We start from the raw sequence: 21885 nt of genomic DNA on the forward strand, positions 1-21885 counted from the left end.
GCTCTGAGGTGCCTGCGGGAACAGCTGGGCTTGCCCTCTCACTGACCTCCTGGGCTCTGGATCCTGGCCTCTGGCTCCAAACCTGTGGCCTTTGTCTGTCCTCTCAGCTTCAGCTGACTTTCCTGGCCCTGACATTTGCCCGCCTAGAACTGAGGTCTCCACTCGACCTCTCCCTGGCCTGTCCTGTTCTGTTATTGCCAGCATCCTGGTGGGACAATTTCATGGGTGGAATCAGAGTGCGTTAGAGTAAGAAACCTAAAGAGATGCTATTTTCTGCCTAATCTGTTTTCTCCCCGTGGGTCAATTTGGCTGCACTTTTATTTTGAAATCAAAGAACCTAGAAACAAATGAGCAAACACCTTATTATTGAGAACCATCTGCAGAAAATCCCACGGAGCAGCTCCAAGGTCAAAGCTTATCTGTTTTGCCTCATGCACAAAACAGCCAGCACCAGGAGACCGGCAGGATGGGAAATCACAGAATCATAAGAAGTTTGGGTAAAAGGAAGCATCTTCTTTCAGTTGAATGTAAAGGTAAGAGTTCTCTCTGCAACCCCAGTCTTGAAACTACGAACATTTGTGTATTTCACAGATAGAACAACGACCATGTTGAGTTGGCTGGGGTGGTCAGGAAAAACCAACAGCAGCCCCCAAACTCATGCTCAGCTCTTTCCTTCTCTTTCATCCCAGATTTTCATTTTTTAAAAAGTGCCATCTGTTCTTTCTGTAACTTTTGCACTGGAGAAAAATAACTTCAGTTCTCAAAATTGTGCATTTTCTCTCTTTCTTTCTCCCAGCCTGATTCCCTCTGTCTGCATAGGGGAAGGTAAGAGGGCAGTCAGTAGTGAGTGTCTAATAATACTGTGTGACTAACTCCCACAGGAGAGGACGAGCCAGGGTGCCAGGCTATTAAGCAGGATTATGAGTAAGACACACAGTGGGATTTGCTTTCGGTGCCCATCCACCTTCGTGCAATGAAGGAAATGTTCTGCGCTGCCCAACAGAGCAGCCACTAGCCACAGATGGCTAGGGAGCTCTTGAAATGTGGCTAGTGCAACCAAGGAACTGAATTTTTAAATTTATTCCATTTTAATTAATTTAAATCTAAATATAAAGTTAAATATTTAAATATGTGACACAGTTGAGGGGATTAGTGTGTGTGTGTGTGTGTGTCTGTGTGCATGTGTGTGTGTGTGTGTGCGCGCATGCTGGGGGCGGCTTCAGGGGAGGTGAACAATGCTAGGATCCTTCAGCTTCAGCTTTGACCCGCTCCCTCCTCTCGGTCCCTGGTCCTCCCACACACCACCACCGATCGCCCGAACATCTCATGAAGCAGTTGCCTCCAGCATATGGCCACATTTTAAAAAAATGATTGTAGCTTCCAGCTACTGCTGTCCTTATGTGGGCTATCCTGGTCTAACTATACTCTTCAAGATTTCTAGCATAAAAAGTTAGCTTCACTGAGGATGCTAACTCCAGTCCAAACCATTAAGCGTTTCTTTGAGCAGGAATGTGAGGTCAAGTTTCAGCCCAGATGGAAAGAATGCCACAGTCCCTAGAAATGTCTGCCAGGGCTGCAGGCACGGGATAAGTGGTGGCACTGGGGGTGCTCGTGTTCACCAACCTCCCAGTCAATCTTCACTGGAGCTTCGCTTCACCCTCTAGGGAACTAACTTGCACTGATCCAGTACATTCTACACAGGTACTGTTGGGCCCACGCGGTTTGATTGATTCTACAACAGGCAGCCCCTTGTTGACTTTCTCTCCCTTTTCCTCCTAATGCTGTCTGCCTCTCCAGTCCACCATTGTACCCCCAACCACAATAGCTGTGACCTTTTAAAGTCTCTTGGCAAGATACTACTCAATTACATAAATAATTCATATAACTTGATCTGTAGCTTAAAAAGACGAAACTGGGCCAGCCTTATTGAATTAGGGAGAAGAATCCACCCCCTCCCGCAAGTCTGCCTTTCTGGGCTGAAAGAAAACAAAGCAATTGACTGACTTCTGTTTTTCTCCAACTCAGTATTGTACAGGGCTTCACAGTTTTTTGAAGTTCTCAGTCATCGACGATGTCATTTGATGCTCAGAACTGACACGAAAAGGACAGGTCACATTTTATAGATGAAGAAACAGAGGCCCGGGGGGACAAATGCCTTGCTGAAGGTCCTGGGGTCACGGGGTTAGTTCTCTGCTTGGAGCAGGGATCTCAGACGGAGGCGAAGGTGAGGTCCAGCACTCAGGAGCGCGTCTGCTTGAGTGGTGGAAAGGCCTGCTTGGAGATGACCCGCATGAGGGTCATTTTTGTTGACCAGGATGGGGAGAGGGCACTCATCCCTCTGGCAGGAGAACATGGGATCTATGTCACATTTTACCCTGGAGCCAACCCCACGGGCCTGTGTCAAGGTCTTCCAGCAGGCTGTTTCTGAGTGCAGGTCGTGAGGTGTGATCCAGAGCACAGGAAGTGGGTGTTCTCCACAGCTCCGTGTGGAACACTCCAGGGCTTCGGCAGGTACGGCCCCCAGGGACCAAGTACAGCTCCAGGCTTTGCCGCTCGGCACCAGCAGCTGTGAGCTCGAGGCGAGAAGCACAGTCAGGGTCTACCATCAAGACATGAGCACAAAAAGGGGCCACGCCTTTGCCCACCTTCTCCGGAAGTCTGGTAAAGGGCTCAGGATGGGGATGAAGGCTGCTCCCTGATTCCCACTTGCCACTGACATGGGACCCAGCTGCCTTGGTGACACACAGGTCCCAGTGGCCTCACAAGCAGACAGCAAAGATGGGGCTGGAGGAGGACAGAAGGACTTCAGTGGGATGGTGCGAGCTGCCACAGGCACTCCCAGAAATTTGGACCACTTGGAGGTGTAGTTGTTAGGTTATTATTGGATTATTATAGTTCATAGGACCTCTCCGTTACCAACAGGCTGGCGAGGCTTGGATTAACCAGGGCACACAGTAATAAACAGAAACATGAAAATCTGAAATTCATTTTGAAACGTGCTCCAAGCTCTTACCAGAGGCTCCTATGTGAGGCTGCGTAGGCTGTGTGGTCAGACCTGCAGCACAGTCTGAGGCGGAAGAAAGCCAATTAGGAAGGAAAGCAAAGCACAGCTCTTTTGTAAAATGCCCGCTTGCTTACAGGCAACGTATCTTCTGAAAGAGAAGAAAAAAAAAAAAAAGAAAACTCCTAGATGTCTCAGCAGTGGGCCAAGAAGAGACCCTGGAGGACCAAGCACGCCCAAAATACATTTTTTTGGCTCTCAGCCTGATGGGAAGGAGGTCACAGCCAGAGAATGAGCCGGACCTGGGCCTTGTGCCCTTCTGGTGCCCAGCGAGCCCTCACTGTTTCCAGGAAGGCTGGCCTCTAATCACAGGATACTCGACAAACTCTCGTTAGCTGATCACCTAATTTTAAATTCTCACGCATTTACATTTTTCAAGGAAATTTGGCAAAGGAAACCAAGTGACTATTTTTGGTTTCTCTTTAGGTTACTTTATTCTGCACAATTTTGAGCCGATACAGCAAGAATATATAATTACATGTGGGGTAGCTTTAGCAACTTTATAGAAGATGAACTTCCTGTCACTGGGCTTTATGTTCTGATGCAGAAGTCATCAAAAGGAGGTGCTGGGGAACGACTCCCTGTTCTAGACATTTCACTCTCAGTCCGTATTTGATTTTCTTTTTGCCCATTTCTATGTCTTCTCCTTTTCCTGTGAGAGTTGTGGTGAGGGAGGCACAGCAGGATCTATGGCTGTTTCTCCTGACCTATGGCTGCAGTGGCTCTGGAAAATTCCTTGCCTTCAGCTACAGTGAATTAAGGAACAAGAAGAAATAGTGTCAGGGCCAGACCAAGCTGAGAGCCTAGGGGGTGATGTCTGGGACTGAGAGAGGGGGAGGAGCTCTTGACTTTCTGCTACCTGGCTCTGCACTCCCCAGAATAAATGGTACCCCCTGGAGTGGAGGCCACCACCCCGGGGAAGCAGGAGCAGCCCCTGGAAGCTGTGTCCACGGGAATTTATTGCTCTGTCTCTTCCTCACCCCCTCTGTCCTTCACCCACCTCCACATTTCAAACCTCTTCATTCTTACCTTATTCTACATATTTTTCCTTTTATTTTATAGTGTTTACAAATCCTATGTTATTGTTAGCTTCACTTTCTAACATGTTTTTAACTTCTTACCTCATGGTTTTTGGGTTTCATTTTAATCACGTATAGCTTCACTTTTTATGTTTTTAATCTCTTTGGAATTCAGCCACTTATTTTAAACCTCATCTAGTTGTAGCTTTCCTTTTTAAAAAACACTCTTAATATATATTTTTTTGGAATTGTAGCTTTTATTCCAGCTTCCTAGATACAAAATTTCTTAAATTTTATTTTTTGAACTTGAGGCCTTTGATTGCTCTCATTTTTAAACCTAATTTATTTTAGTTGTTTTTTTCTTCCTTTATTTATGTTGAAATTTCAAACAAAGTTGTTTATTTCTAAGCTTATTTTGAAATGTCTTTTCATGTTTAAAATGTTTGGTTTTAAGCCCATCTTAATCTTTTAGCCTTTTTTAATTAGTGAAATTAAATTTTCTTTGTTAACTTTCGGTTCTTTTCATGTATTTTCTTATTTTCCGTGATTTGTTTTTCAAAGGGTCAGCAGACAATGCAGCCCCAGGAGTGTTAATAGTGGGAAGCCCCATGGCTGGGTTGGAGGTCCGCCTCCCCTCCCACGGTTCCTACAGTCTCCTCCCTATTCTGTAAACAGAGACACCAACCCAGTCAAGGCTGTTGGACAAGGACCCTCTCTCCAATTGGCTGGAGAGATCTGAGGGTTAAGCCCAACGCTGCGCTCAGCAGTAAATCTCATTGTGCAGGTGGCACTTTAGGAGAAATAATCCAGTGGGCCTCCAATTCTGCGTCCCCTGTGCTCTGAGGCTCTTCGGGGCCTGGCTAAGATCTGTGTCTGGCTCTAAGCTTCCTCCCTCTTCTCTGCTCTGCCAGAGGGGAACAGGACGCCATTCTGAGGAGAGTAGAGTGCCCAGGATTTCTGGGTCAACTCTGAGCCTATTGGACTGATGGGCTTCCGACACCACGCAATTTGTCTCCAAACCTTCCCTGAGTCCCTTTGGAGGAAGCCCCAAGGGCAGCTGTGTCCCCCAAGATGGGATCTGCCCCACCATGGGGTCACCCAGCGCTCTGCATTCACGCCTGTGCTGGGAAAGGGAGCCTTCCTTACGCTCTTCCTGAGGGAGAGACTGCAATTCACACGAGAGACTGCCTTCTCTCGTCCACATCCACTGTGCCTGGTAGTGCCCCTTGAGAATGCTCCTTTGGCTCTGTTACCAGCAAGCTCCACTCTAGTGCAGGTTACCTCGTTCAGAAATTTTACAAGCCCCCTTAATTCTAGAAACCGTTTAAACATAAACTGTGGTAGTTTGGTGGAGCTTGGCCGGCCTGATCTGGTGAGCCATCTTACCAGGAAAAGCCCAACCAAATTCCACTCTAAAAAGCTTGCCCTTAAGGCCCCATTATCTCTGAGAATCAATAAGAGAACCTGTGGAAAAGTGGAAAGGCAGGTAAGGAATACAGTGCAATTTGGGCATATTCAGGCCCTGGAGTGCTGTACTTAACCTGGGTAGAAATCATCCTGCTGAGGAACGTCCATAGGATCTCCTTTGTTTTTGTACATTATTTTCTGTGGAACCAAGAGCTGAAGAAGATTTTTTTCCAGTATCCGTGCCAGGTTCACATTTGCCACAGTCCAATCTGCTTCTGCCTGTGGTTCTGAGGGGCGAGCAAATGCTGCTCCTCCTCGGAGAAGTCTCCTGCCTCTACCCAAGTAGGGAACAGATGGGTCCGGGTGGGGATCCATGGAACTGAGGCCATAAAAAGCCTTGTCTTTCCCACAGCACTTAACACTGCCCTTCACACGGCAGGTGCTTGTTAAACTGTGTTGCATGGCCTCGAACCCCAGCCGAAGCCTTCCCTGGCTTCCTCTAGGATGGCCAGACGGAGACCAAGACGCAGCATGGCATTCACATCAGCGAAGTGTCCTGGCCTCCAGAGGATGCTCAAGTTTCCTCCACACCTGAGCACTGGGGTAGAGAGGAGAGAAGGAGGTGGAGGGAGGGACCTCATCCAGTGCGCCCTAGGCATCAGGACAAATGCTCTGCCTGCTGGCCCCCTGTGCTGTGCCTTGCCATAGTGCCACCTTGTCACTGGGGCCGTTGAGTGTGGACAGAGGTGAAGGCAGCTGTGGATGCCCCTCTGCCTGCTTTGGCTCCAGGCTTTCCAGGGGTGCCTCTCTCCTCCATCAGTGAGCCCAACACATCAGGGCACTATGTTGGGTTTGGCAGTGAAGGTTTGTGGCAACAATGAACCTACATGTGCTTGGCCTCACCCTCCCAGGAGACTCCTGACTGGACTGGGAGGGAGGGCAGGAGGGTTGACAAGGAGTGGCAGGACGGGCGTTAAGGATCAATAGTCTTCAAATCCAGAAGAAGACCACCCACTGTACGGTGGTGTCCTACGATGTTCAGAGCTGCTGAGTCTGCTGAGAGAGGAGCGCGCTCCAACAACTCTACCAGGAGGTTCCCTGGGATAACTTTTCTGAGGACAATATGGTCTTGTGAAGCCAATGCTTTTTAAAAGTTAATATCCTGAATTCAAGGACCAATTCTTAAGTGGGAAAAAGTCACCTCTGGAGCAAAGACTTAGGTACAAGGAATTTTATCACAGTATTAGCTATAATACTAAAAACAATAAACAACCCCACTCCCGCCCCCCCCCCCCCAGCTTAAACACCAAGGGGCAGAGATTAGCTAAATCCATTCTAGTGCCTTCAGATGATGGAATATTTTTGCAGTGGTTATTTATGGGGTTTTCAATACCTGTTGACATGGGAAATGCTCTAATATAATCGTTATCTTTGAAAAACAATTGAAATTTAACATATTTCCTCATTTCTAAGATACTAACAAGGGAAAGAGACAACAGAAGCTTAGTAAAAGTCTTTTAGGAAGAAATAATAATAACACATTAAACATACAATAATTGTAAAATACATCCAATTTAAGAAACACTACAAGGTGCCTTAGACTAGGAGAATTACAGTATGTCTCTGGGATTGCTACTGATTTTTATACCTTTTCGTATTTTCCAAATCTTTAAGTAAACATATCTGGGTTGAGGGAATGCCTGGCCCCGTGTCTGAGGTTTCCTCCACGTGAAGGCGGGTACCACTGCCATTTCTCCCTACCCCCGACTCCCTCTGCCCAGGGAGGCTGAAGGGGTCACCAGATTGGTGGGTTTAAAAGAGACACTGGACTTGCCAGCCCCTGCCACTCCCTCTTCCTCCAGAGCACCCACCTGCCAGCCGAGGGCACAGCCTCTCGATGGCCCCAGCTCATGGGAGGTGCACTGGAGGGGCTGAAGTTGAGGGGTTCAGTTCAGTCCTGGGATTCAATATGATGAAGCCCATTACCTGTAGATGGAAGCCCCATTCTCCAATATCACTTTGTCACTCAACAGGTCAAATTTGGTTCATCCAGTGCCTACTCTGTCTTCTTTCTCAGTTCAACACCCAGGCATCGAAGAGGGGTGTTATCAGACCCCCTCAAAACCTCCAACAAATAGGCTGAAGTTTATAGTCAGGAAAAAATCGTGGCACAAAGAAATCTAGTCAAGCATAGCCAAGCCTCCTGGGGAATGATGGTTCCCACACGGTAAGCCCCATATGGGCTCTGGGGAGGGGAGGGGAAGAAGGGCATCCCAGACAGCCCTCTCTGGAGACCAGAGAACAAACGAGAACCCTAGGTCAGAGCTGCCCTCTCTCTCCTCTTCGTGCTTCAGCATCTCAGCATCTTCAGAATCTGCTTTTCCTCTTCTTGCAGCATCTCTTGGTTGCTAAGCAGATCCCTTGGGTAACTATGTGGGCATAAAACCTTAGCAGAACTGCCAGGAATCTGCTTCACCCAATTGTCAAAGTGAAAAATGAAATCATTTCTCTCACCTGTCACTACTTTGCACAAAGCTTCCATTATTGAATGGTGATGGCCCAGAATGTTATTCTCACCTACTTGCAGGAATATAAATGAGTTTTGCATATTTTACCCCCAAGAGAGTGGGAGGGGAGGGAGGAGGTGTCGGGATCTCTCAAGCTGATACTCTTGAGAGTCAATGACTGGGGAGAAGCAGGCAGAGAAAGCAGCAGTGTCCGCTGCTCTTGGAGCAATGGTGCCTCAGGCAGGTGAACACTTACCTGATTCAAAGCAGGCTCTCCTTAGGCTCCAAGACATCCGTGAACCCCTCTTACGATAGGCCTACTGAATCAGAATCAGACTCTCTGGGGGTGAGGCCAAGACATTTCTGCGTTTTGAAGAAATGCCTTGGATGATTCTCATGTGCACTATGGGCTTTAAAGTCTGAAAACCACTGAGTTCTCTAACATAGATATGTGTGCAAATAAGTGCCAGAAGATATTATAGGTGTTATGATAAATGTATGTCCAGGAAGGAGGGAGACACTATTAGAGGGATGGTCAATTCTAACTGGGAGTGCAAGGCAAGTGTTGCTTTGAGCCTTGAGCAAGGAGTAGATGTTCTCTAGGTGGAGGGGGAAAGGGCAAAGGACATCCTGGGCATGAAAACTGCTAGCAAGGATACAGCCATCTGAAGCCAGCCTGAGCTGCTAAGAACAATAAAAGATCACTGAAGCTTGAGTGTGCAGTGTTAGGAGGGGAAGTACAAATGAGGGGACAAGGAAAGGGAGGACCTGGAGGTGAAGAAGATTAGAATCTATCCTGTAGTCAGGGAGTTGTATCAAGGGTATTTAGCAACAGAGGGATACGATCAGATTTGTATTTCAGAAACATCTCTCTGATGGGTGGTGCAGAAGGACTGGAAGAGAGCAAGACAGGAGGCAGGAAGACTGACTGGAGGCTGACCTGGCAGACCAGGACAGGCCCAGACGAGGTATGAGGGTGGCGGGAATGAAGACCCTCATCGTCCTTGGCTCTGCTCCACTTGGCCACCAGGTGTACGGTGCTGAACTTGATGTCACCACACTGCTTAAATATCATATCTATTTATTAAAATAATCAAAATGTACAGAAATGTTGATTAAGCACCAAATATGGAGATGATACTTCTTTCAAAATACTTAAAAACAAAATTTAGAATAATCTCATGAAACGAGCGGTGGCTCTTAGGCAAGTCAATTAGCCTGGTGCTTCTCCAACAGCGGTGTGATGGTGCTGTGTTACAAAAAGCCACGAGATTAAAGAGTGTATCTTCTAGGAGTTTACGAAGGCTTTGAAGATTGAGGGGCATTATTTTTCATTAGTTCAAATGCAAACGTCTTATACTGTGGAGGACCACTTTGGACTCTGATGGCTCATTCTTCTCAGCTGTTGGCCTAGCTGTAAAATGCAGAGGTTGGTTTCCATGACCTTTAAGGTCTTTTCATACTGCAATATGCAATGATTTTTTTCCTAACTAGTTAATATCCTCATCTTTTCCCCCTAGATTTTAGAGAGAGGTCATTTTTTCTATTTCTGAAAGGTCACCTTCCTTAATTCATATTCCTGCTGTTGGCAGCTTTTCACCCAGCTCTGATCCTTTAAAGCACAAGGTGGGGCCTCTCACCCTCCACCCCTGCAGTTCTTGCTCAGCCAGCAGTTTCTGCTTCTCTCCCTCCATCCATCTTCTCTAGGGTTTGTCACCTTCCTCACCCCTAATTTAAAAGAGGAAGAGTGGGGGAGGCAAGAAAGATGGAGTCACCCTTTCTTCTGAGAAGAGAGACTTCCATCCTCCATTTGACTTTTCCCTCAGTTACTGCTGGTTTGGCATTTTTTTTCCCTTCATTCTGAGAAGTCCCTCCTGAACTCTCTCATTTGGAGTTTAAATGATTTTGCATCCAAGGACTTTTCAGCTTTTGATTTAACATTTAACAACTTTGCCTGTCAGCCTCCCTTCCTTTTCCTCCAAAATGCTGTAGAGAGCTGAGAGGAGTTTCCCCCGCTTAAAGTCATAACAACACTAGGAGTGGAATCTTGCTGAAACTTGAACAAAAATTTGACTGGTTTCATCAAGCAAGGAAGGCAGAGACATAAGCCTGATGTTCCAAGTGAATTTATAATCTGTACTTTCCCAAACCTTTGACATAATCACACATACACACACACAGACACCCCACTCTTAAAAACTATATTTTTGGGGCTGGCCCCGTGGCCCAGTGGTTAAGTTCCTGAGCTCTGCGGCAGGCGACCCAGTGTTTCGTTGGTTCGAATCCTGGGCGCAGACATGGCACTGCTCATCAAACCACGCTGAGGCGGTATCCCACATACCACAACTAGAAGGACCCACAACAAAGAATATACAACTCCGTACCGGGGGGCTTTGGGGAGAAAAAGGAAAAAATAAAATCTTTAAAAAAAAAAACTATATTTTTAAGGATTGTGGTTGGGGATTAGAAAATGTTGACATGAATAGGACATGACATGTCTGTTTTGAGCCAGAAAACAAAGGATAGGGACAAGTAAATTCATCTCTCAATGGAGAAGAAATCACAGTTGGATTTCTAGGGATCACAGCAAGACAACTCTTATTTAACTTTTAAAAATTAAATATAGAGTAAGAAATACTCATGAAACCTCTAGTTTTCAGAAGTCTTTTCAGGTCATTAAATGATAACCTGATTGGGGCAAACTACAGAACGGTCTCTTAAAGATAGGTGAATGGACAAGATCCTTGAAAAAGGATCAGTCTGAAAAAGTGTTCAGTCGTATATTTAGGGAGAAAGAATTTAAGTTATAGTTATAAAATAATAATATTTGCATTTTCTATTATGTCCCAGGAAGTGTATAACATTATTACAATCAACATCATTAACCATAGGGAAATGCAAATTCAAACCACAATGAGATATCTCCGAACATCCACTAGAACAGTCAGTATGAACCTAGGACTCATTGTAGGTTATCAAAGAAATTAACCTGGTGGGGCCAAAACTAGTGCGAATGGTTTTGTATATTTAAGAAGGATGTTGGAAACCAAAGTGTGTGCAATAGTGATAATGACAATGGGGGATGAGAATCTGCTCTTTATTGAGCCTACTCATGTGCCAAGTGTATAAAAAGCACATTAGGAATGGAAGCAATGGGATCAAAAACCACTAAAATAATTATTGTCAAGTTTTTGGACGGGGAAAAAAAAAAGAAAAATCTCAGTTAAGAAAAGTTCTCAGTTTAGAGAGACAAATACTATATGAAGTTTCGATTAACTCTAAATGATTTTGGTAGGCTTTATAGCAAACAAAAAATAATTAGAGGAACTGATTTTAAAACATTATTAAGGGTACAGGTAAAATAAAAATATATATAAAGTAAAAAAGTAATTCTGATAGTGTGGTATTGACATACAGGCAGACATATAGGTCCATAGAACAGAATAGAGAATTCACATATATATGGCCCATTGACTTTCAACAGAGGTGCCAAGGCATTTCAATGAGGAAAGGATAATTTTTCAACAAATGGTGCTGAAACAGTTGGTTAGCTCTATGTAAAAGATAAAAATAAAAAGTGAATCTTGATCCTTACCTCACTCACAGACAAAAATTAACTCAGAATGGATCATAGACTTAAATATAAGAACTAATTCTATAAAATTTCCAGGAGAAAATCTTAGTAACTTTGGATTACTAAATAGGAACAACTTAAAAATCAATAAACTGGATTTCATCAAAATAAAATTGTTTTCTCTTCCAAAGACACTGTGTTGAAAATGAAAAGGGCAAGACACAGATTGGGAAAGCAATATTCAAAAAATACATATTGGACAAAGGATTTGTATCTAGAATATATTTTAAAAACTCTTAGAACAACTCAATAATAAAAAGTCAAGCAATTTGATTTAAAAATGGTCACTTCACCACTATATATATATCTGAATAGCAAACAGCACATAAAAAATGATCATCATTAATCATCAGGGAAATGCAAATTAAAACAATGAGATACCTCTATACATCCATTAGAAAAGCTATAATGAAAATGACTGGCCAAGCTAAATGTGGGCTAGGATGTGGAAAAACTGGAACTCTCATACACTGCTGGTGGAAATCTGAAATAATTCAACTTTGAAAATTTTGGCAGTTCCTTTAAAACTTTAAGCATATATCTATCACATGATCCAAACATTCCACTCCTGGGTATTTACCCAAGAGGATGAGAGCATCTGCCTAGACATAGATTTGTATGTGAATGTTCATAGCAGCTTTATTTGAATAGCTGAAATCTAGAAACAATCTAAATGCCCACCAACAGGTGAATAAACAAAGTAGTCTAGGGTCAGTCCTGGTTGCCTAATGGTTAGTTTGGTGCACTCTACTTCAGTGGCCCAGGTTCGGTTCCGTGGTGTGGACTTACACCACTCACCTGTCAGTGGCCATGCTGTGGTGGCAGCTCACATACAAAAAAAAAAAAAAAAAAAAAAGAGGAGGATTGACAACAGGTGTTAGCTCAGGGGGAATCTTCCTTAGCAAAAAAAATAATAAAACCCACAAAAAAAACAAAGCAGTTTGGGGCTGGCCCCGTGGCCGAGTGGTTACGTTCACGCGCTCCGCTGGAGGCAGCCCAGTGTTTCGTTGGTTCGAATCCTGGGCGCGGACATGGCACTGCTCATCAAACCACGCTGAGGCAGCGTCCCACATGCCACAGCTAGAGGAACCCACAACGAAGAATACACAACTATGTACTGGGGGGCTTTGGGGAGAAAAAGGAAAAAATAAAATCTTTAAAAAAAAAAAAAAAAGCAGTTTATCCTACAATGGAATAATACTCAGCAAGAAACAGGAATGAACTATTGATACTTACAACAACCTGGATGAATCTCAAAATACTTAGGTTGAATGCAAGACAGAAAAAAAGGCGTATAGGGGGCCAGCCGGGTGGCGCAGTGGTTAAGTGCGCACGTTCTGCTTTGGCAGCCCCAGGTTCACCAGCATGAATCCCTGGTGCGGACATGGCACCACTTGGCAAGCCATGTTGTAATAGGCGTCCCACACATAAAATAGAGGACGATGGGCACGGATGTTAGCTTAGGGCCAGTCTTCCTCAGCAAAGAGAGGAGGATTGGCAGATTTAGCTCAGGGCTAGTCTTCCTCAAAAGAAACCAAAAAAGGAGTATATATTATATGATTCCCTTTATATAAAATTCTAGAAAATGCAGACTAACCTGTAGCGATAGAAGGCAGATCAGTAGAAGACAGGGTCATATAGAGAGTAGGGGTGAATTAAAAAAGGGCCCAAGGAAACTTTTAGGGTAATGAATATGTTCACTATCTTAATTGTGGTGATAGTTCTTTGGGTGAAAATATATGTAAAAACTCATCACGCTGTACACTTGGAGTTTGTGCAACTTATCGTATGTCAACTATACTTCAATAACACTGCAAAAAAAGTAATGGGAACCTTTAGAAGTTTCTGCTAGGTGGTCCTTTGGACAAATGAGAGAACTACTGTATTTCATATAGTCGATAGTAAACCAGGAATTCTTTACATCCAGGCTAAACCTGTAAGTACTGCAGGGATGTGAATTAGTGCGTTTTTCATAATTAAGGGGGAGCTTGGAACTGTCACTCCTTCCGTCCCTACTCCCCATGCCCACTGATGCCATGAAGGAAAAGACACCCTCTGTGACAGTGGCTACTGCCAGAGGCAGAATACTGAGTGAAAGAGATAAAGGTCTGCACACAGGAGTCATTTATTGTGGTTTTTGGACTTTTTAGCTCATCGTGGCAGATGATATCTCTTGCTTAAGGTTCTTAGACCAAAGACTTATCATTCTGTGAATTATGACCCACAGATATTACAAATCAAAAAATACGCTGCACTTGTCATATTGAATTGCTGCCAACCTCCCAGCAATCTGCTGCGTACTCTGCAAAGGCCATTTCCCTAAATCTTGTTCTAGACACGAGGATCAATGGTGTTAATGCAATCGCTCCTGTTTGTGGGGTCAGCATTTTCCAGGCCTACTCTAAGACTCAGACATGGCAGAGGCTGCACAAGAACAGACACTTGGAGGAAGTGAGGAGACCCCGGTTCCAGCCCCAGCTTCGAGACTGGCCAACTGCAGGCCCGGGTCCAGTGGCTGGTTCTCTCAGGGATGCTTCCCTGTCATCTAGTAAGATGGATGAGGTCTGAGAGGAGGACGCAGTTCATTAAGCGCTCTTCTGAACTCTTGAGAATGAAGGTGCCATATGCACATAGGTAGAACTTGGCATAATTTATCCTCCAATCTGGAACACTTTTGAGAGCACTATTAATAATTAGGCTGGGGCAACAGGAATACACAAACACTGTCATTCTGCATCATCATTGTGAGCTAGGGCATGGTTTCCAGATGCTAGCTCAAAGACCAGAAAAACTTCCATTAGCCCACTGCAAAATCAGAAAAATGAGCATCTGAAATGAGTTTTATTTTTTAAAACACTAGGAAATATGTCATGCAAACAAAAGATTTACAACTTATGTATAAAATATGAAAAATAAAATAACACTTGAAGCTCCCACACGCTCCTTCCCAATCACATTTTCCTCCCTCTTCCCTAGATTTTATCATTATCCTCGATTTGCGTTTATCATCCCCTTGCTTTTCTTTATAGTATTACTAGTATATGTGTATCTTAAAAATACATTATTTAGTTTGTATTTTTTTAATATTATGTAAATGGAAAAATCATTTAGTACGACTTTTTTTTGCCTCACATCTTACATATCAGGAAGAATACAGCATCACTTCTGCAATATTCCTGCCAAAAAAAGAAGAGTAACCTGGATCTAATCACAAGGAGACATTAAGGAAACGCAGATTGAGGGATAATTCTGCAAAATAACTTGCCTGTAATTTTCAAAAGGGTCAAGATTAGGAAAGTCAAGAAAAGACTGAGGAATTGTTCCAGATGGATAAAGACTAAAAAGACATAACTGAGGCAACATGTGATTTAGAACCGTATATCTTTTCCATAAAGGTCATTATTGGGACAATTTTGAAACTTGAATGGGGGTCTGAGAATTAGATGATAGTAATGTGTCAGCATTAATTTCCTGATTTTGGTGGTTGTGTTGAGATTATATAGGAGAATGTTCTTGCTTGTAGAAAGCATAAACAAGAACTTTGTAGGATCTTTTTTTCAACTAGATAAATGTCCTGGTGCCATTTATTGAATAGGCCATCCTTTCCACACTCACATCAATGCTACTTCTATACGATGTCAAGTTTCCAGGTATATTGGGTCAACATCTAGGCACTTGATTCCATTCCATTGGCCTTTCTGTCTGTCCCCGAGCCATAGAATCATGTTCGTTTTTCCTGAAGAACATTTTGGCATAAGAAAAATTAAAAGCCACTTACAACCAATTTGTGTCATAATGGAGCCACCAGGCTCAGAATTGCTTGCCTAGCCCCCTCACCCCGCAAGCCGACCACCAAGAGACTGCTTGCTTTCTGTTTCTCTCACGTACCCCAAGCCTGGGAACCTGGATGCCATTTCTGGAGGAGCAGCCCTGTGCCCCTTTGTCTGCTCCACACTGTCTGTCAGCAGGAGACGGGGCTCCTGCCTGCAGCCTTCTTGACTGTGACCCCCATTGCTTCGTTCCGACTCTCTCCAGGACACTGTGCTTGGAAATAAAACACCAGAGATTTCTTTTCTCAGTATCTTTGGAAAGAAATAGCCCTTTGGAGAGAAGTAACCCTTAGTTAAAGTAGTGCTTACCGATACGGGAAGCATGTGAGCAAGGAAAACAGGTTAGGAAGTCCTCTTTCGCGTGGGGGCTGTCGTGCCCCAGTGCAGAGAGGAGGTGCTTCCATTCCAAGTTCTCTAACCGCCAAAGAGAGTGCTTCTGGAAGTGTGGTCTCCTGACAACAGCAGCAGCAGCAGCCCCTGGGAACTCGTTAGAAATGCCGCCTCTCAGGGTACACCCCTGACCCACCAAATCAGAAACCATAGACTGAGGAAGCCCTCCAGGTAATTCTGGTACACTCTAGTTTGAGAGCCACTGGCCTAAGGGAGCCTCAGCCTGGAGAATAGTCTCTTCCCCAGCTCTTGGGGGTATGCAGGTGTGCTCAAATGTATAAAATTAAGTATGTTCTGCAGCAGAGCCTCAGGAACCATCTGTCCACACAACCAGCAAATGACTCACCACAGGAGTCCCCGCTCCTGAGCCTACCTTGCATTTGTAAGCCCCAGCTGGGAACCTTCTCCATGGACGTCTCCCTGGGATCTCAGACTCAGTGTCTGTCCTCCTCCAACCATGACCAGCTCCTGTACAGATGAATGGCGTTACCATGCCCACCCTAGCCACTGCAGCACTCTCTTCAAATCCTCCCTCATCCGCGCTCTTCACAGGCAGTCACCAAAGCCTATGATTCTGGATCTCCGGTGTCTCTGCTTTTCCGCGTGGACAGTCTTTCTAGGTATAACGCTTTTTGCTAAGACTTTACATATGTTCCCCTATTTGGTCCCCATGACAAACCATGGAAGGAAACAGGTTTAGAGAGGCAGAGGAACTTCCCGCGAATCACCTAGCTATGCTATTTCAAAGGCAGATCTTGCACTTAAATCTGTCTGAAACTGACGTCAAATTTTGGACTTTAACCACCTCTATCTCCTTTTTCCCAAAGGAGCTCTAAAATCAGATCTTCCTCGTTACTCTCCTGGTCAAGGTTTCTGAGGGGTACCCAGCCTTCAATTCCTCCTTTATAATGCCTTTGAGGATCTCCCCAGGAAGAGCATGCCTCCCAACACTCTAAAATCTTCCGAGAAACCTCACTGCCTAAAGAAGAATTCCAGACCCCCTAGTGCCCAAGGGCCCCCACACTCAGGCTCCTCCTTCTTCCCTGATCTTGCTGCCCATTCCATTCCTCTAACCTCAATCACCTGCTGCACTTTGAATCTGTTATTGCTCAACCCCTCACCTGACCTGACTTTCCCTCTGTTTCTTAAGACAGCAAATAAAGACTCTGTTAATATGTGTAAGTTAAGGCAGGTGATTTTACAATGAAATTGACTGATACCTCTCTTGGTGACCACGTGTGTCCTATTTTTCACAAATAGTCCATGCTGCTCCCTGGGGAAGGATTGTCCCTTCCCTCTCCCACTGCCAGCAGACTTAGCCATATGATTGACTTTGGCCAATGGAATTGGAGTAGAAGAGCCTTGTGTCACTTCCAAGCAGAAATTTTAAGGGCCAAGGGATGGTTCATGATGCTCCCCCAACCCTTCCTCCCCGCCCCTCATCCCCAGCTAGGGCCTGTGGCACCAGCCTGGGGCCCAGAGTAAAGATGACATGAGACAGAGCCACAGCCAACCCACAATGGACATACAGCAAAGGAAGAAATAAACCTCCGGTTTGTAAGCTATGGAGCTTTCTAGGGTTTTGTTGTTGAAGCGCAGCCTACACTATCCTGACTAAAGAAAAAGGGATTTTTTTTTTCAATCTACTTTAAATGGAGACAATTAGCCCTAGTCTGCATCTCCGACAGCAAAAGCAGCAGGACTGGGCCAGTAGGTGAGTGTGTCCTGTGTAATGAGAAGGTGCTTGACCTAAATCTTGGCCCCTGCTTGGGGCAAATGACTAGATAGGACCTCGGTCTAACCAGGCACAATCTGGACAGATAACACTACCCCACCCACGAGTGCCACATCTAGGAGATGAGCACCATCTATGGAAACATCCTCCCAGAGGGGAGGGTGGAAGAGGGGAGCACTTGTTGTGCCCCTTACTTCCAACAGGATTGTGCTTGAGGAGGCTCACTGTCAAGAATTCAGTGCAATTGGCTCAGGGGGCTCAGGCAGCTGGGAAGCAGTTGGTATGTGCCCATTCTTCAGCCTGAGCCAGGAAACCCCAGGAAGCTCAGCCTCAGAATGCTGAGCAAGAGGAAGGCCAGGAGACTGAGAGGAACCTCACCCTCATCCCACACAGGCCTGTTGTGGTTTATGAGGCTCTAGCCACACATTGGGATCAAGCTCAGAATATGCTGGAAGACTCCTGGCTTTGGGTCAGTTCATTTGCTTGCTTCCTCAGGCGAGCTCTCGTGTGCTTTTTACCTCTGATCCAGTGATCTCTGCACTTTCTGTAATAACTCACCCAGGACTGCCTGCAACAACATCGGACCTGTTCCTGAAGGTCAGCTTTAATGACACTTGCTCCAGAAAGCTTTTCTTCATCCAACTGTCAACTTTCTCCTCATTCTAGAAAGCGGATGGCACCATGCCAGATCAATCGAATTCTACATCCCATTGTCCACCACAAAATCCTTGAGTCGTCACATTTATCACAATGGAGCAAGAACAGCCCACACGCTCTTTTTTTGAAACCTAGCAATGATTGACCAAAGCCATCTTAACAGGCAATTTCAAGTGAAGACTGACATTAGCTTTAAGCTTAGTTGCTAAGAGATTACCTCATTACAATTTCAAAATCCAAGACCTCATATTAACCTGCTTGACTCAATGTAAACTTTGTACCCTTAAGAGAGAAAATCAGCACAACAAGCCTGAGAGAATCAGGCCTGTCCTCAGCCTTCAGGGAGTGAAGAGTGAGAATAATTGTATGACAGTCACTTTTAAAAAGTATACTATCTTCTGACCCTGAGAAAATATTCCGGTCCCACAACAACGTGAATATACTGAACATTACTGAACTGTACACTTAAAAATGGTTAAGATGGCAAAATTTGTGTTATGTGTTTCTTACCAAAATTTAAAAAATGCAGGTCAAGCTAGACCTGTGTAACGTGCCTTGTCAGTTCTCAGTGCCTCTGAATCTCCCTATGCCACTTGGGTAAGTCGGGCTGTAAGGGGACGCGCCAGGCTGGACCGGCGCTGTAGCCAAGCACAGTTCAATTTCTGCTCCATCCACGTGTCTAGGCAGCAGTAATGAATTCCCACGCACTGGGTGACTTGAAACAACAAAAGTTTACTCCCTACGTGCCTGGAGGGCTGTGCTCCCTCCGAAGGCTCTAGGGGAGAGCTCCTCCTTGCCTCTCCTGAGCTGCTGGTGGTTGCTGGTTGCCCGCAATCCTTGGCATTCCTTGGCATTCCTTGGCTTACAGATGCACCACTCTAACCTCTGCCTGTGTCTCCACAAGAGTTTCTTCCCTGTGAGGGTCTCTCTGTCTCCAATCTCTCTCTCCATATAAGGACACCAGTCATTGGCTTTAGGGCCCACCCTATTCCAGCTGATAACATCTGCAGAGACCCTGTTCCCAAAGGAGGTCACATTCATAGGTACCAGGATCAGGGCTTCAACACAGCTCCTTGTGAGTCACAATTCAAACCACAACAGTCTGGAACTTTTTTCCCCCCCAACTTTCTTCAGGAAAGACAAAAATCAGAGATTTTCAAAAGGAAACAAACAAACAACAGCAACAATAACAACACAATAGAAATACTAAAGCAAGAAACTGGATATGTTTATTCAAAGATTGCTGAAGTCTGGCCATAGTTTGATGTGACTGCTGGAGCTCATGAGGTTCCCCGGGGGACCCCTCCCCAAGGCATCCATTTTCATCCCCTCCTTCCGGGGCTGCAAGCCTTAAAGGCCCAGGCGCCTTCCTAGGTGGTCCGCGGAGGCGGGTGAGTCACTCCTGCCAGGAATGCAGGTCCCCAGGCTTCTCTAGGAGCTCCTGGCTGCCCTCTCACCTGCCTGAGTCAGAAAGGTAACAGAATAGTTTTCTCCACATGCTTATAATTAGTGCCCAGGTACCATTGTTTCCGATCCTGCACAAACCATGCAGGGGCCTTCCACTGGGGCCAGACAGATGTCTGTGGGCCGGCCCAGAAGGCCGCTGCAGACCTGCGAGCATTAGAGCTGCGGTACTGTCCTGTGGCTCAGGCTGCTGCCAGCCGGTTCAACACTGCAGATCTACTTACAGAGACCCTTTCCCTGAAGCTTATGGGACATGGTTTTGTCTTTGCTCTGAAGAATAAATCCCTGCCTTTGTGAAGGTAACGCAGAGCCCCCCAACTAAACCGTGCATCACCACAACAGCTGAGAGGGCCCCCGTCTCTAACTCAGAAGGGTCTGTTGTCTGAAACTCTTCAGACCAGCATCAGTGGCACCTTTGGCTTAGGAGAGATGACCACAAGTGCTCTGCGGTCTTTCTGAGTTGAGTCTTTCACGACCCCTTTAGAGTGGGAATTCCACCTCCCCCAGACTCTGCTTCATCTTTTCTCCATCTCTCCTTTCCTTCGTTGGTTGTGAAATCAAAACATGAAGAATTTTTTTTTTTTTAAGATTTTATTTTTTTCTTTTTCTCCCCAACGCCCCCCAGTACATAGTTGTATATTCTTCGTTGTGGGTCCTTCTAGTTGTGGCATGTGGGACGCTGCCTCAGCGTGGTCTGATGAGCAGTGCCATGTCCGCGCCCAGGATTCGAACCAACGAAACACTGGGCCGCCTGCAGCGGAGCGCGCGAACTTAACCACTCGGCCACGGGGCCAGCCCCCAAAACATGAAGAATTTTGTGGAGTATTTAGGAGCAGCTACCTACCACCATCTCCCACCCCATCGCCAATCAAGTTCTACATCCTCCAGAACACCACGTTATTTCCATCTCATCCCTGGAGCCTCTACAATCTATGAAGGGAAGAAATGGCAATAGCAAAATAAAGGAAAAAAGGAATCTAGGAACTAAAAGAGAGGGCATGAATAATATGCTGGGTGTAGGAACAGCCTGGCCCATCGCTTGCATCCCTCACTGCAAGCACAGGAATGAAACAGGCAGGCTTTTACGATGAAATTTTTTAGTTTCCCCAGACAGCCAATCTCACATTTAGGTCAAGTAATTTCCATTTTGCTGAGCCCTGTTGTCATTAGGAAGGATAATAGCAGAAAAAAATCAATGAAGCCCATCAGAAGAAAGTTAGATAAATATGTTTGTATTTTAAAAGTGGTATTATTGGCTTCTCAACTGCAGAGTTATGGTAACTCTAAGGCACATTCTCCATATGTTTTTTCAGGTTGTGTTTAACTGTATGCTGATTTGGCAGTTCTATCACAAACCTTTAAAAAGTTGTACATTTTAACCCATAATTCAATTTCTGGGAACTTATTTAAAGAAAATAATGCGATGTATGTAAGAATATTTCTAGACAAAGATAGTCATTTTAGAATCATTTAGGATAACCACAAGTTGGAAACAAACATCCAGTATCAGAGCATTGGTTAAACAGATGATGGCACATCATTATAATGGAATATTTAGCACCTATTAACAACTATATTCTTAATGAATATTTAAGGATGTGAAGGAAACTATGTCTATACACACTCATAGACATACGCATACACCAGATGTGATTCTCTGGCTGCTAGTAACAACAGAAAACAATTTGAAGTGGCCTAACCATTTGTGACAAAGGTGACATTGCAGTGCAAGGGGAAGGGGTGATCTTTCTTTTTTTAAAAAAGATTGGTCCTGAGCTAATATCTATTGCCAATCTTTTTCTTTTTTCTTCTTCTCCTCAAAGCCCCAAGTACATAGTCGTATATTCTAGCTGTAGGTGCTTCTAGTTCTGCTGTGTGGAACACCGCCTCAGCATGGCTTGATGATCAGTGCTAGGTCCATACCTGGGATCCAAACCGGTGGAACCCTGGGCCACCAAAGCGGAGTGTATAAAGTTAACCACTGGGCCATGGGACTGGCCCTGTGATCTTTCATAAATGTGGCTGGATCAATTTTTTTTTCCATGAGAGAAAAACTGCATTTTGGACTCTACCTCACACCATACACAAAAAATCAGTTATATATATTTTATATATATCAGTTTTATATATGTGTGTGTATCTATCTACGTATGTATATAAAACCTAAATGTGAAAGCTAAA

At 44.9% G+C, this 21885-nt stretch overlaps 2 long non-coding RNA genes across 3 annotated transcripts in view; one reads left to right on the forward strand and one right to left on the reverse strand.

Annotated features, from left to right (window-relative positions):
• Window positions 1–202: 202 nt before the first annotated feature.
• Window positions 203–21885, forward strand: part of LOC139046226 (uncharacterized) — a 42851-nt gene continuing 21168 nt past the window's right edge. The window contains exon 1 of the long non-coding RNA XR_011505985.1: window positions 203–533. This is a non-coding gene — a long non-coding RNA (uncharacterized lncRNA). The remainder of the gene's footprint in view (window positions 534–21885) is intronic.
• LOC139046227 (uncharacterized) lies at window positions 12847–17519 on the reverse strand. 2 transcript variants are annotated; one of them, XR_011505987.1, is made up of 3 exons: window positions 16222–17519; window positions 15768–15935; window positions 12847–15672 (listed from the first exon to the last, which is right to left on the reverse strand). It is a non-coding gene; the product is annotated as an uncharacterized lncRNA (long non-coding RNA). The 2 variants fall into 2 exon arrangements; XR_011505986.1 differs by having other exon boundaries at window positions 12847–15364; window positions 15517–15672; window positions 15768–17519.

This window comes from Equus asinus, chromosome 9 (assembly GCF_041296235.1).
Source record: "Equus asinus isolate D_3611 breed Donkey chromosome 9, EquAss-T2T_v2, whole genome shotgun sequence".
Classification (NCBI taxonomy): domain Eukaryota; kingdom Metazoa; phylum Chordata; class Mammalia; order Perissodactyla; family Equidae; genus Equus; species Equus asinus.